Raw genomic sequence first — 11,223 nt, forward strand, 5'->3', positions numbered from 1 at the left:
CTGGCGTTTCCTAAGAGCTGATGACTTCATGCCCAAATGCACTGCACTGCTTGTGACACACAGGCCCACTTATGGTTCACTACTCCATGTTAGCAACTCTTGTCAGGCCTGACATACTCATTACACCTCACGCACTGGTGTCACGATATTTAGTTAAAAGGTGACATGTAATATAATATGTCTAGCTAATGAAATCTAATAACACACTGGCCATTAATGTCACTGTAAAATGTTTAACACCTCGGTAGGTGAAATCATGGATACTCTCTGATGATATGTCCAGGAGACTATAAACAGACAAAGGTGACAAACAGGTTTTTTCTATATAAAGGGGAAAGAAACTATGGTGGCAGATGCCCAGTCTAGGAAAGAGGGCTCTGACCTACTGCCTCAAAGTCAGCGGATGGCTCCTAGGCTGGGAGCTACAGTGGCAAAGCATTGTGGGGTACTCAGGGTTACAGGGTAAGAAGTAACACAACCCCTCACTGGTCTGGATTGCACCCTGAACTCTCTGACACTGCTGTAGTCCAGACTGGACATGACAAAAGTATGAATAACCAAGGTCAGGATGAACTGGTGTCTCCTAGCCAGCTGAAAATGATAGCATCTATGAGCAATACTTTCTATTACATGAGATCTTAGCATCAGTGAGGAATCCAAGAACAATCCTAAACTACAAACTGAATTGACAAATTGTAGGGTGCGTACCTTCAAGCTAAGTGTACTGCACCATAGCTGCAAACTCAAAGTGCTTTCTTCTGCCCACCACAACTAAGGAGTCTATTGATGGATTCATTCTCAGGCAAGTTAGGGACACATTCTGCATTAATTTCATATTCGCCTTTTGGCTAAAATATCTGTTTCACAACTGATAAGTTCTCTAGTGGCAGAGTCTATCCTGCACATGATGTTGTTTGGTAACTACAGGAGCCATTTGTAGTAAAACAAGCTTTTTCTCCTTCACAACTTGTCTGCTCTTTCATCTTACCCCTAGTGCCAAATTCCTCCCAATGAAGCTTCATGGGTGCAAATCAGGGCAGAATTTGGCCTATTATACTGAATTTGTGACATCACAATACATTCTGTATGTGGCAATTTCAACTTTAACATTAGGGACTGTGACTTCCCTGCAGGATCTAGCAAAAGGCTTAGGTAGGCCATGAGAGAGAAGCCCTCTTTCAAAACATAAATATCTTTACTAATAGCAAAGTGTAAAAATCAAACTATACATGTTTGGGTGTTCTTTTCAAACTTTTTTTTTTTCAATTTTGATATAGTATTAAGGAAGGTCCACCTTTAAATACAAAGTTGAATGTGATGTGTTATAACATGTGCCTGCTTCTGGCTTGCAAGTGATAACTTTTTGTAAAACTTTAATCAGATGCTCTTTGCTTCTGGAAACAAATGCATTTTTGAGTAACTCATAGCGTCAAAGTAGCTAATCACAAGTAAAGGCAAGTTTTACCAGTTTGGGCATAGACAAGTCCTTGCACATTTCAGGCCTAATCTTTAAGGTGCTGATCACTTCCTGTAGGGTGCTGAATTCCATCAACTTTCCTTTAAATTAGTGGGAGTCAGGAGTGCTGAGCGTCTCCTCAGAATTAGGTCCTTCCAAGACAGAGACAAAGACTAATTTGGGCTGTGGTTAGTGATTTGGTCGAAAACTAAATTAAAAGCAGCAACTGGATATTTTCCCTTCTGTATTGCTCAACCCTAAATTTGTTTGAACATATGGGGGAAAATAATCCTTGTTCTAACTGCATTGAAAACAATTGAGTTACAGCTCCAATTAATTTGGCTTTATTGAGTGACAGGATTTAGGAAAAGCGCGCTCACTCTCTCTCTGTCTCACACACACACACATACACACACACTGGTGGGCAGTCTGACACCCTGGCACCAGGGTGGTGTGAGGGCATGGAGGGGGGTAGAGTGACACCCTGGCATAGGGGTGGTGTGTGTGTGGGGGGGAGTGGAGTGACATCCTGGCACTATTATTATTTGGTGTATGTAATCTGGTCAAGCCAAGCCACAGCATTCTTATGAACTATGTTCAAGGCACAAAGACCTCCAGGAAGTTGAGTCATTTTGTAGTCCTCAACAATGTGTGTCATGGTTTGGGGCTGCCCACATTGACATAGTGGACTGTCTCTGAAACGTCACCGAAATTCCGCTGCAGCACAAATTCCATGTTCAGTATGAAACTGGCTCAGAAGGCTCCATTGCCTTAGTGGTAAATCAACCCTGGATTGACATTGAGTGGGGTCTCAGAAAAGATAATTGTCATTTTCTCTGTGGACCAGGAAGCTCACCACTCATTCTCTATTGTAAATCCCTCGCCCGGTAAACTTATCCACAAAGGGCAACGTGAGGGCAGATGCCCATTTGGTGGATTAAACAAGTCTTTATTTAACAGTAGATGTGGCATATCAGGCAATTTCGTCACAAGCTTTGCTATGCTTTCCTCTCTGTAAACACTGGGCAGAGCAATATTGCAGAGAACCGGTAACCATGGTAGAGGAGTAATGCCCCTAGCACTGGGGCAGTGTGAGGGTATAGGGGAGTGGGATGTGTGCTGGCACTGGGGTGGTATGATGGCATTGGGTGGGACACTTTTATGCCTTGGCATTGGGGCAGTGTGAGGGCATGGTGGTGGGGGTGGTATGACCCCGACACTGGGGCAGGGCGTGGGGTGTGGTGGGAGCGGTGGGAAGCCCTGGCACAAGAGTGATCTGAGGGTGTGGGGGAGTGACATGAATCCTGGCACTGAGGCAGTGTGATGGTGCAGTGGGGGTGGTGTGAGGGCATGGTGGAGGGTGGTGGGATGCCCTGGCATTGGGGTGGTGTGAGAGGATTGCTGGGGGCAGTGTGACCCATTGGCGCAGTGTATGGGCGTGGTGAGAGGCAATGTGCTGCCCTGACACTGGGGTTGCATGAGAGCATGTTGTGGGGGAGGTGGAGTGATGCTCCAGCACTGGGGCAGTATGAGGGTGTGATGTGGGGGTGGTGGGGAGTGGTGATGGGAGGGGGTGGTGGGTGGCAGAGTGATGCTAAGGGCCACTGGGGGGGGCAAGTGGGGCAATTTGCCCCAGGCCCCCACGAGAATATAGTATTCTATAGTATTGCAACTTTTTTTAATGGAAGGGGCCCCCCAAATTGCTTTGCCCCAGGCCCCCTGAATCCTCTGGGCGGCCCTGGTGATGCTTTGGCACTGCGGCTGTGTGGGGGCGTGGGAGGGTATGCCCTGGCAGGGGGGTAGGAGGCTTTGGGACGGGGGCACAATGTGAGGGCGGGGAAGGGGATGACCCCATGGGGCGATCCCTGACACTGGGGCGATGTGAAGGAGTGGGGAAAAGTGCCGGGTGGGTGGGGATTCCTTGGCCCGGGGGCAGTGAGAGGCTGTGGTGGGGGGCGGTGTGAGCGGTAGGATCCCTGGTACTGGGGCGGTGTGAGGCGGGGGGCAGCGCAGTGTCACCCGGTGAAGCTCCCACCCCAGGCTGCCCGAGGGGACCAGCAGGCGGAGCCCCGCCCCCTGGGGCGAGGGGCACAGAGAGGGCGTCTCCCTGCCTGGCTCGGGCGCCGGCAAACTCTGGGTCCTGTGGCGGGCGGGAGAGCTGCGGGCCCGGCCAGCCCCGCCGCCTCCCCCGCCCGGGGCCAGGCGGAGCCAGCAGCGGGAGGAGGAGCGGGTGAGAGGTCGGCCAGCTCCGGTCGCCCACAGAGGCTGAGTCCCGGGCAGAGAGGGCGGCGGCGGCGCCCGGCGGTGAGTGCGGCGGCCCAGCGGGGCGGGGGGCAGGGAAAGGGCTCGGCTCACTCCCCGCACGCGCCGGGGGGACATCGCGGCTGGCGGCGCCCAGCAGACCAGTGGCCCGTGCGGCCGCTCTCCGCTGTGGCCCTCCCCGGCGTGTCTGGCTCGGCGGGTGAGGTGACTGAGACCCCGCACCTCCCTCCCGCCCCCACCACTCCTCTGCTGAGGCTGGCCCTGGGGGAAGGTGACTCCTGAGACCCCCAGCGTGGCTGGCATTGGGGGAGAGCCGAGGTGCCTCCTGAGACACCCGCCCACACACACACACACGCCTGTCCGCCCGGGCGTGGCTGGCAGTGGGAGAGCGAGGGGTGATATTCACATGCTCCTCCAGTGCGGTTAGCACAGGGCAAATGGTTATTGAACTCCTCTCCCTGCATGGAGTGTGCGCCTGCTTATAGGAGTGCCAGAGTTGGAAGTGATGGCAGGGTTCTGGGAGTGACTTATTACAGGAACTTCCCAGCAGGTGTGGAAATAGCACCTACCCTGGCTGGCTAGTCTAGTTTTCCACTTGCTGCTGCCCCTTCAGCCACTTCCTTAGATTTGAATCAACCCTGCTCAAACACCTTCTGCCCCATCTTGGTGATCCTGCTAAATGTATCAGGTAATAGTCTTTGTATCAGAGGGGGTCGCCGTGTTAGTCTGTATCCACAAAAACAGCTAGGAGTCCGGTGGCACCTTAAGGTGCCTCCGAATTCCTCGTTTTTGTAATAGTCCTTGATACTGTTACAGGTAGGAAAAGGAAATAATTGTTCCCATCAAGGCAGACAGGATATGACAGGACTTAAAACTATGGTAGAACACATTGTCTAGGGATTGTCTGGTGATAGTTGCCACTTTATTACTGAATACTTACTATTTTTCCCCAGGTGAATAGACTGGCAAAACTAGTCTTAAGGGAAATGTGGTAACAGAAAGAAAGAAGGGAGTTAATTAACGTGTCCTGTCATGTTTAGTGTTTGCCTGTTTGCCATGTTTGGCTTGTTTGCTGCTGGGAAGGAAACATGCAACTTGTTGAAAATTCCATCTGGCTCTAAACTCTATCATCTTTCTTCTCATCCTTATTACCTCTTTATCCCCTATGCCCCGTGCTGCTTTTGAGGACAGAATGTTTACATTCACTAGTGTAATGACAGTTGTTTCAGAGGCTGGTATACTGCCTACAGAGAATCTTTTAGCTGATGTCAAAAAGTGTATTTGTTTTAAGAAAGAGTTTGGCTCTGCCTTTAACGTGTATTAAACCTTCGAAATATTGCACATCATCTTATGCTTGTGGGTAGCAGTCTCTGGTGTTTCAGCTGCAGAAGTGAATGGATAAATCGGATAATGACAGATCTAAATCAGCAAACATTTTAGTTAGCAAGTTTGTGGGATTTTTTTAACTCCCCCCACAAATTTCATTAAAACAATTTTGCATTAAAGCCACATATATTTAGACTGATTTTATTTAATTTCAGTTAGTTACATATCCCTACTAAAAACCTCACTCATTTATTAAAAAAATACACTGAGTATGTAGCTATAAAAGTTCTTATTAAACAAAAACATATTTGGAATAAGTATCCTTGTCCATCCATTGTGAATACGGATTAATTTTTATTCAGTATGTCTTTATAGTGTTTGTTAGTGATCTGAGCATGAGGCTGGAGTCAGAAACTGCTGCAATCTAATCCTAGTGTTGACACTGATTTGCTGTGTGGCCATGAACAAATCACTTAAAGCTGTGTCTCATTTTCCACATCTGTAAAGTGGGAATCACAAAATTCCACAAAGGAAAGTTGTGTTGATTAAGGCCCCTATTTGTGTGGGCAGACAAGGACTTCATTGGGGCTCTATGCTGGTTGAGTAGTCTGTCTTCATGAAACAAGTTGCAGATTGGGTCTAATTAGTGCATTGAAGTAGAAACATGTTATATTATTAATCAAAATGTGTTTCACCAAAACTTGAGACTTGTTTTATATTTATATATATACATATATATAAATGCATTTTAGTCATTCTTAAACTGCAATATCATATGCCAGGCTAATATTCATGATGTTTTTAATGAGAGAAATTCTTTAACATCCATCTAGATGATGTTTGAATTATATTTTTAGCATTATGTATAGAATAATATTTAAAGTGATTCGTCACATTTTCCCCAATATTGCAATTAATTTAGAGCTAATCATAATAGGTTATTAGTTTGTATTTACGCTAATTGTAGATTAGCTTGAAATAAAACTCCATGAGTAAGTGACCAGTACTGTATAGTAGTAATATTTTGTGCTGGTCCAACACAAACTAAATGAGATTAAAGGATTAGTATACAGTTAATGACTTCTAAATCCCCTATTTCATCTCTTCCCTCTCCCCCCGCCCCATTGTATATATTAGAGCAATTTGGGAGCTCTTTAATCAAGTGTTAAAGTGTCAGAATACATTTCATGAATTGCTTTCCCTTAGAAATTAAGTAGTGCAATAAAGCAATCTTATCTGGATAATTATAAAGCTAATCAAGGTACATGCATTTAGTAATGAAACACTTCAAAATTGTTTTGAGACTTCTAACTTCAACTCTTTTTTTAGGATACATTGCTGTCTCAGAAGTATACATACTTTAATTCTATTTTAATCTTTTAGCACACATACTGAGTTATACAAATATACATTTCAGCTACTTGTTTCATTTTAAATAATATGTATAATTCAGATCTGTAATTATGTAGTAACTAATTCTGTGGATACTAAAGGTCTGAATTCTTGGGCCCTGATCCTGCAAAAGCTCAGGACCTTGGAGCCTAACTCATAAACAATGTGTCTGTGGCTCTAAGAGTACAACCTGTGGAATATCTTGGGTGCTGGCTCCACAGCAGGCGTATGTGTTCTTGGGATATTGGGTCTGTCTTGGAAGATATTAAACAACATAAGTTTTACAGAAGGCAGTAGCTCAATTGCTGTACAGGCAAAGCTCCCCAACTCCTGATTCTTGGTCTGTTGGTTAGGCCCTGCAGTAGAAGCAAACCAATAGGAATTATTCCAGCAGCCTGGTTCTAATGAACTGACCTACCCTATCCCATAATACAAGAACAAACACAGACTAAATGAAATTGACAAATTTTAAAATGAATAAAAAGTACTTTTTATGCAATATAAAATTAACGTGTGAAATTCGCTGCCACAGAAATAAGCAAGTAATTTAAGGATTAGAGCCATCTAGAAATGAAATTAGCATCTGCATTTATAAAATAAAGAATAAAAATGACAATCAGCCCTCTTGCTTTAGTGTATAAAGGGCCAATGGCCTGAACCTGCTTAAATTGAAATCAATAATAAAATGTATTAACTTCAGTGAGAGCAAGGAGCAGGATCTTTTCCCAAATCCTGAGTTGGGCTGAGGACTTGCAATTCCCAGTGAAACCAAACTGGCAGGTTGTTTGGTGTCTCTCTGGATTTGGTCCAGTTTTATTACTGCTGGACTCGGGCAGCTTTTTCCCCTCAATGTGGTGATATTGCATGGACTAGACCTAATCTCTCTAAGGACTTGTCTACAGATGAAAATTAATCCAGAATAATTTAGGAATTTAAAGTGGATTAACTATCCATGTGAGGACACTCTAACTCTATATGTGGATGATTTTATTCTAGAATAAATCAGAAATAGCTATACTGGAATAACTCCCTATGTAGACAAGTCCTAGCCTGAGTAGCATAATGGTATTTCAGATGGACCATAGGATAATTCTGCAACTGATGTGGCAATTCCTCTGTTCCTAACTATAAACCAGTGTGTACATGTGACTGGATGTGTAAATCAGTTGGGGAAGGTTTGTTTGATAAGTGAACATTTTTAGTGTCTGGCTTCCAAGGATTAATAAGAACGATCAGTGAGTTTAAAAGAGGATTAATGAAAATTACCTCGAGTGACTTTCAATAGTAGTAGTAGTGTGTGTGTATGTGTATGTGTGTGTGTATGTGTGTATATATATATAAAATGAATGAGGGTTTCAGGATTTATTTTTTTTCCCACAGAAGAGCAACTATGTTAGTTGGAGGGGACAGTGTAGTTTCTTTCCTAAGTGTGAACAAATTGCTTTGTTTCATGATGACAGTTGGCAACGAAATGGCAAATTTAGGCAGCCCACTTACAAACTTCGGGGTATAAAATTCTCACTGGAAAAACAATATAGGGGATATCAAGAAAGTGGTGAAGGGAGGCAATGCTTATAGACTGTTGTTATGGTCTGTCTTTCCATGTCTGCCTCTGCTTTCCTCTATAATAGGCAGATTTCCCCCTCTCTGTTCTGGATGTGCAGAAGATCCAGAATGCAGTGGAACCCTGTGCAGTCCGCAGTGCCTACCTGTTGCACTTACAGCTCTTTGGGGCTCTATGCTTTCTAGTGCAGGGGTAGGTTTTGAAGATGGGAGAGACAGGTGGACTCATAAATGTTTGGATCCACCTGTCAAACTTGCTAATAGGGATGCTTCATCTTTGAGGCTGCAAAGTCTTGGCTGTGGAGCACTTCCCATTTTGACCCTGTGGAAGGACTACTCTTCCTGATCAGTGTGGACATGCCCAGTTTGGCATGCACACCCATTTGCTGAGCAGTGCCATATATACTTACTAAAAATGGCAAACTGCGAGAGAGGGAATGTTGCAGGTTCCTGTGCCTCTTCACTCCATTGTTTACTGAAGACCTGACCTTTGCTTTCACGTATATTGTACTAAATCCAGTGTGAAACTAATATAATTGTTACATGAATCACTGAATTTTCTTTGTGGATCAGCAGATTTCTCCATCTTGTTTTGTCTTCCAAATGTATAGTCACCGCCAACCTGTACCTGTTGAGTGTCTTGCTGAACCACTGGCGCTGGAACACTTTTTACAGTGGGGGTGCTGAAAGCCAGTGGTCCCCAAACTTTTTACTTTGCACCTCCCTTACCCCGTCCGTGCCCCCTCTCCCCAGAGCTGGGGCCAGGACTGGGCCGTGGCTCCGGGAGGGGAGGGGGGACGCGGACGGGGTAAGGGGCCTGAGGTTGGGACCACAGCTGGGGCTGGGGCCCTGCACAAAACCTGGGGGTGCTGCAGCAAGCCCCGTACCCTTAGTTCCCGTGCCTATTGACTGAAGTGGCCTCTCCCTGGGTTTGGTAATCTGTGAATGGTTTCATTATTCACATCAAAAGGGGGAATGGTAGGATCATCCACAATCACAGTGGGAAAGGAAACACGGTGACAGTTATTGTTTGGTGAGTATAGAGTCTCTCTACTTCTGCTATTGAAAAGTCCAGTCTCCAGAGTTCTTGAAAATTGTAAAATGACCTAACATTTCAATGTGTATGTGCACAGCTGCTCATTTCACATGATATGCACATATGACTTAGTCCTAAGTAATTACTTTTTCACCACCATGATAACTATTTGTATTAAAATAGTGTCTAGGGGCCCCAATTGAAATCAGTGCTCCATGGTGCTAGGTGCTGTACGTACACCTAGTAATAGAGTGATCCTGTCCTGAAGAGATAGCATTTAGGGCTGAGGGAACATTTTTGGCAAATGGTAAATTTGCTAAAAACTGCAGTTTCAGCTGAATAAAAAATTGAGGATTTTTTTTTTATGTTGAGTTAAATTGACCTGAATGATTTCTCCCTTCCCCTCCCCCACCCATTTTCGTGAGGGGAAAAAATGAAAACAAATCAATTTAGTTTAGAAACTAACACCATTTTTTTTTTGATTTTTCAGTTCAGCCATTAAACCAAAAAATGATTATTTAGTCTGCTCTAATCATGTTCTAATGTAATGGATATTTGCTTAGGCTATGTCTACACTACACAGCTTTTAATGACATGGCTGTGTCGCTACAGCCGTGACGCTAAAAGTTGTGCAGTGTAGCTGCTGTTCGTCAGCAGGAGAGAGCTCTCCTGCCGATTTAAAAAAAAAAAAAAAAAAAAAAAAAACCAACAAGCGACGTTTGTGTTTTTGGCAGGAGCACTCTCCTGCCAACAACGCACTGTTCACACTGGCATTTGTCACAGCAAAACTTTTGTCTTTTTTGGAGGTGGGGGAAATGGCTTTTTAACCCTCTGAAAGACACAAGTTTTGTTGTTCAATTGTCAGTGTAGACATAACCTTAGTAACATTACATCAATAGGTGATGATATTGTGTCCCTTGGACACAACACCACATATTGCTGCATGTTCCTGGCAGGAATAATAAGTTTAGAAAGGGGACTGTGGAGGGCTGCTGGTAGTCAGAACACAATTGTGCTACTTTGGTAGTGTATACTACTAGTATGCGACGTATGTGTAGATCAAGAATTTTGTCCCTGCTATTTAGACGTCAGCTGGGCTGCTGTGCAATAGAAAGCAAATTTGTTCTGTTTATACCATCTTTCTTTCCATCCCTTTTCCATATTTTTTAAAACTTGCAGTACAAACATTTCACTTTGACATGATTTAGTTTTAGTCATAAACTTGTTCATAGCATTATTTTTTTCACTCTGCTTAATGTACAACTGTTCTGTCATACAACATCTGGTAAAAGTTGACAGTTAAAGTGAAGGGTGAGATCCTTGGATGTTTGGAGAATGTAAAACTGAATTTTATCTTGGTGGATAATGTTTATAGAAAACCCATTCTTTCATATGGGCTGGTATTTAAACATTGACTTCACAGATGCAGAGACTAGTATTTTCAGTTCCTTGCTGAATCCGCCTGTTGCTGTTTGTGACCCACCCTTGTTAAACAGGGAGTTGTAACATGTTAAATGAAGTCCTGCTGGATCTTGCATTCTTAATAGATAGTTATCTGTGAATGCTCATGCAGGTAGGTGTTCTTAGGAAAACAATGTCTGGAACAACTTTTCTCACTTGCATGGGTGGAGATTGGGCAGTTTGTATTGAGGCTGAAAGGCAACTGTAAATTTCATTTAACTATTTGAGATTAAATACTCAATGTAATGCAAAATAGCAAAGGTGAGTTATACTATTCCTAGTGTTGATATAGGATTAACTACAAACAATAAACCTTAATTAGCCTTTCACTGCTAGAATCTCTACGGAGATCGGGGGGGGGGGCCCACAAGCCAGATTCTGATACCTTCATTCCTGCTGAGTAGCACCTTGCTCTGCAAGTAGTCCGATTGAATTGAATAGGACTGCTTGCAGAGTAAATTACTACTCAACATGAGTGAGGGTGTCAGAATCAGGCGTGAATGAGGAAATACTAAAAAGGTTAAATCAGGGGTCGGCAACCTCTGGCACACGGCTCGCCAGGGTAAGCACCCTGGCAGGCCGGGCCAGTTTGTTTACCTGCCGCGTCGGCAGGTTCGGCCGATCGCATCTCCCACTGGCCGTGGTTCGCCATCCCAGGCCAATGGGGGCGGCGGGAAGCCGTGGCCAGCACATCCCTCGCCCGCGCCGCTTCCCGCCACCCCCATTG

At 44.5% G+C, this 11,223-nt stretch overlaps 1 protein-coding gene across 2 annotated transcripts in view; it reads left to right on the forward strand.

Moving 5' to 3' along the window:
• Positions 1–3,648: 3,648 nt before the first annotated feature.
• Positions 3,649–11,223, forward strand: part of LOC112115947 (guanine nucleotide-binding protein G(I)/G(S)/G(O) subunit gamma-12) — a 70,424-nt gene continuing 62,849 nt past the window's right edge. For both annotated transcript variants that reach the window (XM_024213185.2, XM_026655507.1), the window contains exon 1: positions 3,649–3,760. The gene's annotated coding sequence lies outside the window, so the exon portion shown is untranslated. The remainder of the gene's footprint in view (positions 3,761–11,223) is intronic.

This window comes from Terrapene carolina, unplaced genomic scaffold, assembly GCF_002925995.2.
Source record: "Terrapene carolina triunguis isolate 2854851 unplaced genomic scaffold, T_m_triunguis-2.0 Scaffold210, whole genome shotgun sequence".
NCBI classification, from domain to species: domain Eukaryota; kingdom Metazoa; phylum Chordata; order Testudines; family Emydidae; genus Terrapene; species Terrapene triunguis.